Genomic DNA, 14,490 nt, shown 5'->3' with positions numbered 1-14,490 from the left:
GAAACCACACTGGATGTTAAATTCTTGGTAGAAATAAAAAGCACGGTAACCTTTCTGGAAGACAATATGTCAGTATGTACCAGAACTGACAACCAGCCATTCAAGTTCTAGAAGTCCACTCTAAGGAAATAAACAAATGCTCAAAGACATATGAACAAGGATGCTTGTCTCATTGTTTAGCAAAGCAAAACAGGAATAATCTAAATGTTGAACAGTAGGGACTGGTTAAATAAATAATAGAATGCTGTTAACCATTAAAAATGATGCTGCAGATTTTTATTAGGTGATGAGTAATCATACTTATATTACTAAATAAAAATCTTATAGAACTGTATTGTAGTTTGATATAATAATTAAAGGTATTTTATACTTGCATTGTATTTATATGCACCCCGTCACAAAAAAGTTTCAAAAGGTATCCTCAAAAATGTTACAGAGATGTTTATCAGAAATGGGATTTTGAGTTATTTTTCCTTTTTTCTTTAAATCCTTTCAATTTTGGAGTTTCTGCAATGAGCCTGTATTATTTTTACAATTAAAAATATTTAAATTTACAACAAAAGGATCTAAATTCCTCCAATTTTCCATTTATTTTCCACCCTGGCTCAGGGTATTTGTGTAAAAAAAAAAAAATCAGCTTATTTTCTCTTTTGTATCAATCTAAATTTACTTTTCATAAGTTAACTATTTTAGTCTGGCAAAAGTTTCACACAGGAAAATTGTTAAGGTCTGAGTATTCTATTACCTTTAAAAGCACTGGAAACTTTGAAATTATTTCTTTCAGAATTTTCATATAATACTGAAAGGCGGGGGGGAGGTAGCAAAATGAAGGGAAATAGTAGTAGTCAACTTCAATTAAGAAAAAGCAACATGAGGCATTTTGTACTCTTTTGATACGGCAGAAGCCCCATGTGTCAACTCTTGCTAAAAAATGTATATATACACACACATATATATGTTTGTGTGTATTATATGTATATGTGACACACACACATAATTAATCCACAGTCTTAGGCTAATCACTCATTGTGGCAGAAACAACGAGCTGTTGACTACACTTTAATTAGCTCCTCCAGCCTGTAGAGGCATCACTAGGACCAAGATAGGAACAACATTCTCCATCTCCGCTTGCATCTAGGTATGGTTTTATTCCAAAGAATGTGACCAGAGGTGACCTGAAGAGTTTATGTCTGAAGGATAACGAGTTGATAATTGTAGCTCGCAGCTTCCTCTCTCCTTTCCTTTTTAGGACAAACGTAGAGCCACTTGATGAAGGTGGTGGGTCCCTGAATAACTGAGCAGAAAACTGACCCTCAGACCACCAAAGTCCATACTACACTCCTGAGTGAGTGAGAAATGAACCGTCCATGTGTTGCTCCACTGAGGTTTAAGGTTTATTATTTAGTGTTTAACTAATGCATTTTTTCTTTAAACCTCAGTTGCCTTCTCTGTAAAATAAAGTATTTGAAAAGGATCAACTGTAAGTTTTTTCCATTGCTTATGTTTTTATCTTAGTTTTTAATTCTCAGAAACATTGTGCGCATTTTAAGTTAGTAAGTCTACTTTTTTTCCCACAAAGACGGGTTCTTCAAGTTATGGAGAAGTCATAGCAGACTGTTGCTCCAGTTTAAGATACACATTCACATATGAGATGAGAAGGGTGAGGACCCAGAGAAACGCCTTTGACAGAGGGGAGTGAGAGCATACTGAAGAATGTTTAGTAATAAAGAATTCAGATGGGAGAAACGGATGGGTTACATCTAACAGATTTGCTCAAAGGAATTCTGGAAAGGCAAATATGTGAAAATGTATAGCAAAGACATGAAATGCCTTTTGGTCCCTAAATGGATTTCATTTCGAAGACGTGCATATTGCAAATACATGTACCGTAACACTTCTCTGTCCACTTCTAGAATTTTCTAAAGCCTGACAGAACATCTGCAGAGACAGATGTCATTCCAAGATAATCCACTGCAAGTTACTAAATTAAGATAAAAATGTCCTTAACCTTGAACAGTTTTTAAAGAGATTTTAGAAGAAAGGAGCCCTCCAGGGGATTGTATAACTATATAATTGTACCCTTTCTAAAAGGCTATTTACAGATACATAATGTTTCCCCTTCATTCTTTAAAGTAAAATATAGGATAAAAAAGTAGTTTGGGGATAATATTTGTTTGGGACAGCAGGCACTGCTAATCAGTACCACTCTCTCCTTATTCCTTACTATCAGAGCCCTGGTTTAGGAGACCCCATTATCCTTAAGGCTAAGGTGGCCAGTTTAAAATCCAAGCTGATGAGATCTAAGTGCAAGTCTGCTGACCATCTGTGGTAAAAAATTTGCTCTCTGAGTTAGACACTGCCTTTTTTTTCTTACTTAATTCCTTTTTTTTTTCCCTTTTCTTTCTTCCTGCCCAAATTGCTGGAACACTATTGGGATTCTGGGGTCACTTTGAAGCTATGTGGACGTGCTAGAGATGTGGAAGCTGGAAGAGCTAAGCAACCCAGTCCCCTGGTGATGCCCTTCAGCTGCTGGACTAACGCTAGAGGGACTAACTCCAAACTTCCTGCTACCCGTGGAAAGTAAGGTAAATCACTCATTCACTTTCTGTTACCTACTAACTGATCCAGAACTCTAACCTCAGGGTTCTAGAACCCTTCTCAGTATCCCATAGTCATACTCATGTTCCGGACTCCTGATCATCAGACTTGCTTATAGCAGATGTATGGGGAGGGTGGGCTCTTCTGGAAGCCCTGATACTTCCTCCCCTACCCCCACCACACACAAATAATGATCTTTATGTCCACTCATCCTTCTATCTACACTCAGAGGCCAGGGGCCCCAGGAAGGCTTCACTGACAACCCTTTACTCCTCTATACATGCAGAAAGGGTAGAGGTGTGGGCTGTGGAATCAGACTTCCTAGACTTGAATTCTTAATCTGTTACTTACCAGTTTAGGACATGGGCAAAGTAGTTACCTTCTCTGGACACCCCTGTAAAAGAGGAACACTAAGTAGCACCTATGTACCTTACTGAAAGGATTAAATGAGCAAATGCAGGTAAAGTTCTTATAATTTTTTCTTGGGTCAATCAATTCTAGCTGCTATTGTTACCTCTGGCTAATTTAGGGCAGAGTCCCTTTGCCCTCCTTTGGTTCTCTGGGCCCGTCTCATTCACAACACACACAACCGCATACTGCAGAGTTTTGAAAGGTGGTTCTCAAAATGTGGTCCCTGGGCCAGCAATATCAGCCACACCTGGGAACTGGTTAGAACTCTGGCACTGGAGCCCAGCAATCTGTGTTTTAACAATATTCTCAGGCAAATCTGATGCACACTAAAGGTCGACGACAACTGAGAACATCTGTCTCAGACTCTCCTGGAGGCATTCACCAAAAATAGAGTTACAGGACCTTACACCTGACCAGCTGGAGAAGGGGTCTAGTAATTGCCCTGGTTATCATGCTTGTCATGATTTTTCAGCACATAAATGTTTGAGAATCACTGCCATTTTGAATGTGTGTTTCACTTGTCTGTTTTTCCAGTGGACTTTACTTCCTTGCAAGGAAGGTTTGTGAAGATTTGTTGCTGTTGTTTGCATTATTAGTTTTATTATGCTAATTCTAGAATCTCTGGTGCATAGTGCAATCTCAGGCAGGAAGTAGTGGCTCATTAAAACAGGTATCCCAAACGTCTTAGTAGAACTTCAAGATTAATTCCTTCAGGAAGAGGTAAAATTGTCATTATACGCAGATGATATGATACTACATATAGAAAACCCTAAAGACTCTACATGAAAACTACTACAACTGATAAACGAATTCAGCAAGGTAGCAGAATACAAGATTAACATACAGAAATTGGCTGCATTTCTTTATACCAACAATGAAATATCGGAAAGGGAATGTAAAAAAACAATGCCTTTTAAAATCACAACCCCAAAAATAAAATACTTAGGAATAAACCTCACCAAGAAGGCAAAAGACTTATATGCTGAGAACTGTAAGTGAAGATGATTCAAAGAAATGGAAAGACATCTCATGTTCTTGGGTTGGAGGAATTAATATTGTTAAAATGCTCATACTACCCAAAGCAATCTACAGATTTAATGCGATCCCTATCAAATTACCCATGACATTTTTCACACAATTAGAACAAATAATCCTAAAATTCATACAGAACCATAAAAGACCCAGAATTGCCAAAGCAATCCTGAAGAAAAAGAACAACGTTGGAGGCATGGCCACCCCAGACTCAGACAGTACTCCAAAGTCACAGTAATCAAAACAGCGTGGTATTGGCACAAAAACAGACATATGGATCAATGGAACAGAATACAGAGCCCAGAAATAAACCCACACACCTCAGTTAACCTTTGACAATTAATCTTTGACAAAGGAGGCAATAATATATAATGGGAACGAGACAGTCTCTTCCACAAGTGGTGTTGGTAACGTTGGACAGCCTTATATAAACCAGTGAAGTTAGAACACATCCTTTCACCATACACAAAAATAAACTCAAAATGTCTTAAAGACTTAAACATAAGACATGACACCATAAAACTTCTAGAAGAGAACACAGGCAAAATATTCTCTGACATAAATCATACCAATGTTTTCTTAGGTCAGTCTCCCAAGACAATAGAAATAAAAATGAAAATAAACAAAGGGGACCGAATCAAACTTACAAGCTTTTACACAGCAAAGGAAACAAATGAAAATGAAAAGACAACCTACAGAATGGGAGAAAATATTTGCAAATGATGCGACCAGCAAGGGCTTAATTTCCAAAATATACAAACAGCTCATACGGCTTGAAGACAATAAAAGCAAACAACCCAATCAAAAAATAGGCAGAAGACTTAAAGAAACATTTCTCCAAAGAAGAAATACAGATGGCCAATAGGCACATGAAAAGATGCTCAACACTGCCAATTATTAAAGAAATGCAAATCAAAACTACCATGAGGTACCACCTCACACCAGTCAGAATGGCCATCATTAAAAAGTCTACAAATAACATGCTGGAGAGGGTGTGGAGAAAAGGGAACCCTCCTACAACACTGTTGGTGGGAATGTAAGTTGGTGCAGCCACTGTGGAAAACAGTATGGAGGTTCCTCAGAAAACTAAAAATAGACCTACCATATGATCCAGCAATCCCACTCCTGGGCGTATATCCAGACCAAACTATAATTCAAAAAGACACATTCACCCTGATCTTCACAGCAGCAATATTCACAACAGCCAAGACATGGAAATAACCTAAATGTCTATCAACAGATGAATGGATAAAGACGATGTGGTACATATATACAATGAAATACTACTCAGCCATAAAAAAAAAGAATAAAATAATGCCATTTGCAGCAGCAACATGGATGCAGCTAGAGATTATCATACTAAGCAAAGTAAGTCAGAAAGAGAAAGACAAATACAAATATGATACCACTTATATGTGGAATCTAAAATATGACACAAATGAACCTATCTATGAAACAGAAACAGAATCAGAGACATAGAGAATAGACTGGTGACTGCCAAGGGGAAAGCAGGTGGGAGAGGGATGAACTGGGAGTTTGGGATTAGCAGATGCAAACTGGTATATATAGATTGGCTAAACAACAAGGTCCTACTATATAGCACAGGGAACTATATTCAATATCCTGTGATAAACCATAATGGAAAAGAATATGAAAAAGAATGTATATACCTATGTATAACAGAGTCACTGTGCTGTACAGCAGTAATTAACACAACGCTGTAAACCAAGTATACGTCAATAAAAAATAAGTTAATTAAATTTTTAAAAAGATTAATTCCTTCAGAAGAACAAGTACTACACATTCACAAAAAAAGCACCCTTTGAAAGTTTAAATTTTTGAATTTCTTTGCCACTTCCTTAGTTTTGATCATCTTGGACAATATATTTTTAATATTGACTTTTAAAAAGAATTGTGTTTCAGTGTTTGCTATCCTTAGAGAGACAGAAACAGATAAGTACAACTAAATACTTATTTTTCAAAAGTCTCAAAAGTATAAGGGAAATGAAAGTAATTATATCTTCAAATGATTTTGGGGTATGTTTCTAATTTCATACTTCTGATGCAATTCAAGATTAAAACTGTATTAAGACATTTGAGACATGCTGCATTGGTATTAAATGAATTTAATTTTGTGAAAAGTGGTAGAAATATTTTCTTCAGCCAACATACCTGCAGATATAAAATCACAACCATAAATCTACAAAAAAGCAAGCTATTGAATGAAATCTGATTGGTTATTTCCCTGCAGTATGGATCTGCTAATAATTTAATTTACTACTTGCTAACAGAAGCCAAAATTTAAATATACATATATATGTGTGTGTGTATATTTATATATATATACATATATGTGTGTATATTTATATATATTTATATACAAATATATGTACATATATATATCTTCAATTTTAAATCATTCATATGTATGAACAAATATACATACACATATATAACAATTGTTCATATATATATATATATATATATATATATATATATAAAAACAATTTAAATTAAAGAAAGTACATCTGGTGGCCTATTTTTTCCCCCGATTTCTAAAGAACACCATATTCTATTCTAGGCAGTGGAATGTCAATCCACCTTAAGGGTTGTTCAATGAGCACATCTGAGAAACCACTGGTTTAGCCAATGATGTACTTATTGAGGGAGGCCCTAGTGCCACTGTCAAGAGCTTATCCACAGGAGAGGTAAGAAGGTACTTGTTTGGTTTGTGAAAAGGAGTAGTGAGGAATGGCAGGTAGCTGCAGGCTGATGACACATGATGTCCATATATATGTAGAACCAACACGCCCATAATTGCACCCATTTTCCATACCCAAATCCAAAGCCTTTATATCATTAATCCCAGGCAAAAATGGTAAGATTCATGTGTGTTACTATCCCACGGCTTCAAGATGCCTATAAACTCATATGAGTATGTCTTAGTTTTATCAGTGGAGGACAAACCAGGCTTCTATCACCAAGCCCCATTCCATAACAGGCAAACCAGTCCAAGACTTCTCTGAGTGCTGCAGGAGAGTCTATGGAAGGGGCGCTCACTCCACTGTGATGCCTAAAATGCCTTTGCACAGAGCAAACATTCAATACATGCTGAGTGAATGAATGAGTGAACTGGTGTCATAAAACAGGCTTATTTCAGGGAAATTCCATTCAACAGGCTGGCATTCCTTCCTACCCATCTTAATTGTTAAGCTTGCAATCAGACAAAAATTTAATTATAAAACGTTACAGCTGAGGAAATTTTAGAAACTATCTACTCTCCAGAGGTATATAACTTTAATTTAGTGGTAAAAATCACTAGGAGTGATTTAGGAGTCTATCAGACCTGAGTCCAAATTCCTGAGTCCAGCTACCATATTTTCATGAGCAAATAACTACTTCTGAGGCTCTGTTCCATGTATGCATTATGGGATATCATAATAATACATACATTAATTGTATGACTATCAGGGGATGAAATGACACAATCCATTTGCCATGGTCGGCTAAGTAATTTGCACCAAGTAAGCACTCAAGACATTAGCCAATATTAATAGCGGAGAGATGAAAACAAAACTCTGGGACTGATGCCTACCCTAGTGGCCCCAGTGGTCGTAATGACTTTCTTCCATTCAGCCTGCTCTCTTCTCACTAAGACTAAGGAAGAGAAGATGAACAAATTAGGAATAACAATTTGAAAATGGTTTTATACTCCCTGAATGAACGGAATTATAATAAAATGATTCATGAGTTCTGCAGAAATATGATGAGACTTTAGATCTTTATGTTAGTTCTCTACAAAACCAATTTATGGCCCTAAGATGTACCTTCCCACCCAGCCCCATCCTAACCAGGATCAAACATCATTGTAAATGGAAAAGTCAACAACACATAATCAACAAGCTAAGTTACAAGCCAGTGAAGTCTCGGAGCTTTGATAGAGAAAATTCAGATTTATCATTATATGTAAAAATAAGACGATATGAAGAACTCAATCTAAAAAATATTACCTGGAGATCTATAATCTCTATAATAGTGCTATAAAAAGTAAACAGCTAGAAATCTATTTAGATGGTTTTCCTTATAAGAAAGCCCTTTCTGTATAACTTTTAATGTACTATTGATGAGAACAATTCAACAAAATTCAAATAAATATCTGCAGATGTCCTACAAGAAGAAAAGAACAGAGTTAGATGCGACAGGGGATAACTGGACTTCAGGATGAGTAAGACCCTATACTTGACCTCAATAAATTAACATGAAATACAGTGGATGAGTCATGTACAGAATGTCAGAATTCTAAAACGCCAAGCTAAGTACCAAAAGGAACATGTGGGGACTCTTAAGAAGGAAGTAAAATATTGGTTAGTTGATTACGAAAAGGCAGAAGGGAGTAGGCTCCCTTTGGCTGCTCTTTGAAGAGATCACTTCCTTTCCCCCCTGGTCCTGAGGCTAGGATGGCATGGGCAATAGAGGAATGTGGGGATTGAGAATCATTTCTACTCTCACCAGAGTGGCTGGAAGCAGATTTTCTTACCAGGATGTAGTAGTAGGCTAATATTTAAGGGTTCTTGAGGTCAGAGAGAAGGGTTTGAATAATCCGGCTCCATCTCTTGCTGTGGGTCAAGTTTCTTACCTTTCCAACACCTCAGCGTCTTTATCTGAAAATTGGGGATGATGATAATGTCTCCCACCTGAGTGTGAGAACTACATGATATAGTGCATACGCAGGGCTAAATTTGGTGCCTGGCACACAGAAAGTGCTCAGTACGGCAGGCGAGTGTAGTGACAATAAAGGCAAAGACGACGGGGGTAGTGCCGGTGTTGCTTCTGCCCCCAGAACAGGCTCTGACTGGGAGAGAGTTAAAGCACCTTTGGGTTCATGGGGGTTTATATATAAGCAACGGTTGATCAATGTGAGCTGGTTGTCCAAACGATTATGTGCAATCTAAGAAAAAAATGGGCCTCAGATTTGCTCAGCTACTTAATAATATTAGCAGCGGTAGTAGTCAAAGAAGCTATATTTTATTAAGTGTTTATATGCCAAACAACGTGCTGAACGCTTTAAAAGGATTTACTCACTTATTACAACGAGGCTATACGCTAGGTCCTGATAATGTTATTCATCTCTTTCAGATGTTGACTGAGCCTCAGAGGGGTTACAAAAGCACCTAAGATCCCGTTGTCAGTACATGACGGAAATGAGTTCAAATCCAGCCTGTCTGACTTGTTCTTAATCACTAAGGTATGAAATTAAGCATGTTGCCCTTTGCCTGATTCTCCTTCTGAGGCCTGAATATTTCACTTAGCACTCGGAGTGCAGAAGAGAGAAAATTCTCTCTCCTTGACCCAACTTGGCATCAATATCCAACTCCCCTTCTCAAAATGGGTTGCTTCAACGAGTAGCAATGAATGCCGGGTTGTGGACCAGTCACCTTGATCACTAAGAGTCAGACACTAGGGAAAGAAAATGCTCTGTGACAAACCTACCCTTGTACAGAAACAAGACAGAAATGGGGGGACAGGGCAGAAGATAATGGAATAAGGAATAGGAAAAATAGCACCTGGCATTGTGATAGTAATAATAATAATAGTAGTAGTAGTAGCAGTAATAGTAATAATAATAGACTTTACTATGCTCTAGGCATTGTATTAAGTGCTTGGTGTAAGTGACTTCATTTTAACATTGAAAACAAGTCTATGAGGATGAAATATTATTAACATCATTTTATAGGCAGGAGTATCGAGGTTCAGGTAATCAGGTAAATTGCCCAAGCTCATATGGTTAGCAAGTGGAAAGCAGAGATTTGAACCAGCACCTACACTCCTAACCATTATGCTATAACCATTATGCTGAAGACATAAGAATTCCAATGGTCTTTCCCCATAACCCACTCCTACACTCCAGACTTAAATAGTCCAAGATCAAGAGAGAGCAAGCTTGGAGTTGCCACTCTTCAGTGAGTGTCAATCATTTCAAAACAGTGTATTTGCTAACAAGATGCAGTTCCTGTGATAATCTTCTCAACCAGGTATCAAGAAACAGGAAGCAAAGATTCAAGTAACAGTATGTTCCTACTTACGAGGAAGGTGGGACAGCATAGTTGACACTGGGCTTAACTGTTCTGGAAAACGTGGTCCCAGTAGGCATACACACTGGTACATTTTCCCCACCTACCAAATACAAAAGAAGTATTTCATTTCCATGTTGCTCTTCAAGTTCCACCTCATTCGTGCCTGTCATTCATCCTCTGGCCTCTTCCTGTCTCCATTTCTGTACAGAAAGGTGCCGAGTCTCTGCTCTCGGATACGAAAAGGGTGTGTTAGGAGAGGGAGCCATGGTACCTCAATGTCTTTTTTTTTTTCATCTTAATTCTATTATGCCAACTCCACTGAACTTAATTAGAGTGAATACAGAATTACACAATTACCCTCTGTTCTATTCTTCAGATGTTATATTTTGATAAAATTTACCATATGCTGCTCTCCCCTTGAACATCAGATGAACACTAGAAATGGATGTGTGTTGACATAAAATCTGTTATAATTACAATTAAAGTATAGCTTACATAATGATAGCGTTAACATAAAATTATAGATGTGTAGAGACAACGTGGTCATGCATTTTTTAGTATAAGTACATGCTTAGACCAATATCTGTTAGTGGAATGAAGATGGAAGAGAATTTTGGTTAAGCCACAAAGGCTGTTTAAGGAGTTGCAGATAGCTAAGGGGAACTCAAAGACCAGTAAGATATTTCCCCTGCCATGTTTTCAATTGCAAAGTGAAGGGAAGATGTGAAAGTAAGTACCCCTATGGAAATTACAAGACAAGTACACTTTTTTCCTTGAATACCTGGGTAAATGCTTAAATTCTAATGTATATCAGTGATGCAAATTTTCAACTGAGTTTGATAAATCATAAAATAATAATTATACATATATGTATATAAAACTGCATGGAACTAGACAGTTCAGAATTACTTCTAATTAAAGAGGTACCCTATAACAACTAACTTAAACCTTACAAAATATGGTTCCAAGTACCCTATCAGAGTGAAAAGTAGGAGATCGAAAGGTTTATTGTAAATGTTTGTAGTCATGGTGTCTTAACTAAAACTACTGTGTCACAAATACTATTAAAATAATTGTGACGTTTTATTCACTTTTACTGCAAACAACAAAAGAAACTATAGGTATTTTTTCATTTCAGGTAATTATTTTAGCTAACAGTTATTAAATGTTTTGAGAAGACAGAGTACTAATTGCATTACTTCATTTTATCTTTAAAATAGCGCTTCCATGTAATTATTCTTAATATCTCCATTGTATTAAAGTGTATCTCTAGTTTAGATCTTTCTTCAGAACTGCAGACTTGTGTATCCAACTGTGTACTCAGCATCTCTACTTGGACGTCACGAAAACATCTCAAATCTTATACCTCCAAAACTGGTCTTTAATCCCCCAAACATACTCTACCCCAAACTTTTTCCATCTTAGGTGACAGTAACCACACCTTTCCAGTTCCCCAGGCCCTAAATCTCGAATTCACCCTTGACCCCCTCTTCCTTTCCATTCTTGCATTCAATCTACCATGAAATGCTGTCACAACCTTCCCAATGTGCCACTTCTGAGAATTACCAGCCGCTAGCAGCCTGGTGCAGGCCACCAACACAGACCTCGAGGATCCTGTAGTCACCTCCCGAGATTCTCCCTGACTCCACTCTCTCCCCACATCCTCAAGACCACAGATAGAGTTATGCTTTTCAAACAAGAGACAGTTCATGCCACACCTCGGCTGAAATCCTGCCCCTGGCTGCCTACATTTAGAGTAAAAGACACAATGCATGCGATGGCCTCCCAGGACTTACCCAATCCATCCCATCACATATCCGACCTACAGCCCTCCTGCTGTCTCTTCTTCCCCACTGACTAAGTCAGCCAGGGTGGCCTCCTTGATATTCCTCCAAGCTGCCCGGCATATTGCTGCCTTAGAGTTTTGGGACTGGTTATTCTTGCTCCCAGGGAGTGGTCTCCCCCTCATACATTCTGACAACTCCCTCACTTCAAGTCTTTGCTCAAATGTCAACTTATAAAATCCACCCTGACTACCCTATTTAAAATCAGAACCTACCTGTACACTCCTCCAGCACTCCCAACCCAAGCCTCTTCAGTGAGCTTCACATCCTTTTCCTTATCCCGTAGCGCCCATCAACCTGTGACAAAGCATAGAATTTATTTATAACATCCGTTTCCACACGAGAGTGTAAGGAGGGAGAAAGCATGCAAGAAGGAGCACGCAAGCAAAGGCTCTTGTCTAATTTATTCATTGATACGTCCAAGCATAGAGAACAGGAAGATGCTTGATAAATAGTCCTGAAAAAGATACAGATGAGGAAACTAGTAGTGAAGCTCAGAAAGTTTAAGCAACTTCCTCAAGGTTCTAGAGCTAGAAGAGGGTCACAGTAGAATTCACACTTGGGGATGTCTAACTTCAAACCTCTTAGCCTCTCTGCTTTTTTTTCTTTTTCTTTGCGGTACGCGGGCCTCTCACTGTTGCGGCCTCTCCCGTTGCGGAGCACAGGCTCCGGACGCGCAGGCTCAGCAGCCATGGCTCACAGGCCCAGCCACTCCGCAGCATGTGGGATCTTCCCGGATCGGGTCACGAACCCGTGTCCCCTGCATCGGCAGGCGGACTCTCAACCACTGCACCACCAGGGAAGCCCCTCTCTGCTATCTTAAGTCCATGCAATTCAGGATTTGTTTTAATCAGTGCCATGGAAATTCTCACTCCACTGAATAGGATCAGCAGTAAGCTGACCCAGGAGGTCATTTTTCCCACAACAGTCTTTATATATATGACTAAGGAACACACTGGTAAAAGAATATGGGAGAAAGTCTGAGTATGACAAGTCAGCTAGACTGATATTAACTAAAAAAGCTGTGTGAAAATATCCTTAAAAAGTTGCCCCCAACTCACTCAAAGTCCAAAGTTGGAGCTGGAAATACAATGTCATGGAGTTTGGATAAGAACAGGTTTTCTCCAAGCTGAACTATGACACAGAGATTAGAGACTTCTAGAAACTATACTTTTTCAAAGAAAAAACATCACATGAGAAAAATGAGGCCTAGAAAAATTAAATGACTTAAGCTAATTAATGGCAGGACTGAGACTAGAGTATACTTTGTGTAATTGACTATGGTCTTTTTTTTTTTTTTTTTTTTTTGTTATCACTTCAGAACGAGACAAACTTAAAGAAAGGAAACACAACCAAAACTCAGTGGCTGGAAAAGAGATGGATGTGAACGCCCACTTGTTTCTTACGTATAAAGTTATCCCTCGCAGTGTTTTGGAGGAGAAAACGCTGGCTCTTCCCAACGTTGGTTACATACACAAAGATTCCAAAGACAAGACAAGTGCTTTGCAAACAAAGTAACTAGAACCAGCTCAGGCTTCCCCGCGCCGGGTCCTACGTTCCACGGTCAGAACCACCAACTGTATCCCCCCGGGTAACAAGGTGATTCAGAAAACCTGGCGCCTTCAGAGAAGCGAGAAAACTTAGCCGGGAAGAGAGTCAGGAGGAAACTTGCTCAGCTTCTTGCTGGGGTCTGAAACGATCCCAACAGAGTCCTTAAACCCCTCAGGTTTCCACAATCAAGCACCCTCGCCTCCAACCTGGGCCACCCCAGATCTGACTATCAGACGACAGAAGTCTGCGGACGCACGGAGAGCTGACCACCCCACGAGAGGGACCTACGCGCGGCCGCGCCCACTCACCCGCCGCTCCCCGGGAGACGGGAGACCAGCCCGGGGTCCAAGTCCTGGGCGTGGCAGACTCGCCCCTCTCCGGGCCCGGCTCCAGCTCACCTCAGCGCGGCCCGCCTGGGCGCCGCCATCTTGACCACAAAGGGGGCCTCGCGCCGGAGGCCCCTGAGCGGGCGCCCTGAATGGAGCCGGAGCGCCGGGGAGCCTCAGGTCGGCGCCCTACGTCCCCCGCACGCTCGCTCCCTGTCCACGCGCGACGAGAGTCCCGCATGCAGCGCCCGACCCAGGCTTACGCGGAACCGGCGCCCCGCGCAGCCCGCACCGCGGCTCAGGCGGCGCCGAGGGCGGCCCGGGCGGAAGAGCGGGCGCGGGGCACGCGCTCGGTAACCTGGCAACGCGGAGCAACCCGGCGTCTCCGGCGAACCCCAGCCCTCCACCGCGAGGAAGCACGGACCCCCGCATCCGCCGCTCAGCACGCGCCGCCCCTCGGTCGCTCCGCCCGCCGCTGCCCGCTTGCTATGGTCTTTTAAATCCATAATACAACGTCTATATGTAACAAATCTGTTAAACCCTAAATGTTTATGATAATTCAAGTAATCCATTATCTGAATTATTCTTGAAGATAAAACATCCAAAGACTTCTTAATTGTATGGGTATACATACATAAAATACACGTGGAGGTA

The 14,490-nt window shown here is 40.0% G+C and overlaps 1 long non-coding RNA gene across 2 annotated transcripts in view; it reads right to left on the bottom strand.

The window, feature by feature from the left end:
• Positions 1-13,975, bottom strand: part of LOC125965354 (uncharacterized) — a 56,096-nt gene extending 42,121 nt beyond the window's left edge. For both annotated transcript variants that reach the window (XR_007479143.1, XR_007479142.1), the window contains exons 1-3: positions 13,819-13,975; positions 12,175-12,256; positions 10,125-10,215 (exon numbers count right to left, since the gene is read on the bottom strand). This is a non-coding gene — a long non-coding RNA (uncharacterized LOC125965354). The remainder of the gene's footprint in view (positions 1-10,124; positions 10,216-12,174; positions 12,257-13,818) is intronic.
• Positions 13,976-14,490: the final 515 nt, after the last annotated feature.

This window comes from Orcinus orca, chromosome 9 (genome assembly GCF_937001465.1).
Source record: "Orcinus orca chromosome 9, mOrcOrc1.1, whole genome shotgun sequence".
Classification (NCBI taxonomy): Eukaryota; Metazoa; Chordata; class Mammalia; order Artiodactyla; family Delphinidae; genus Orcinus; species Orcinus orca.
This window is presented reverse-complemented; position numbering and strand designations above follow the sequence as displayed.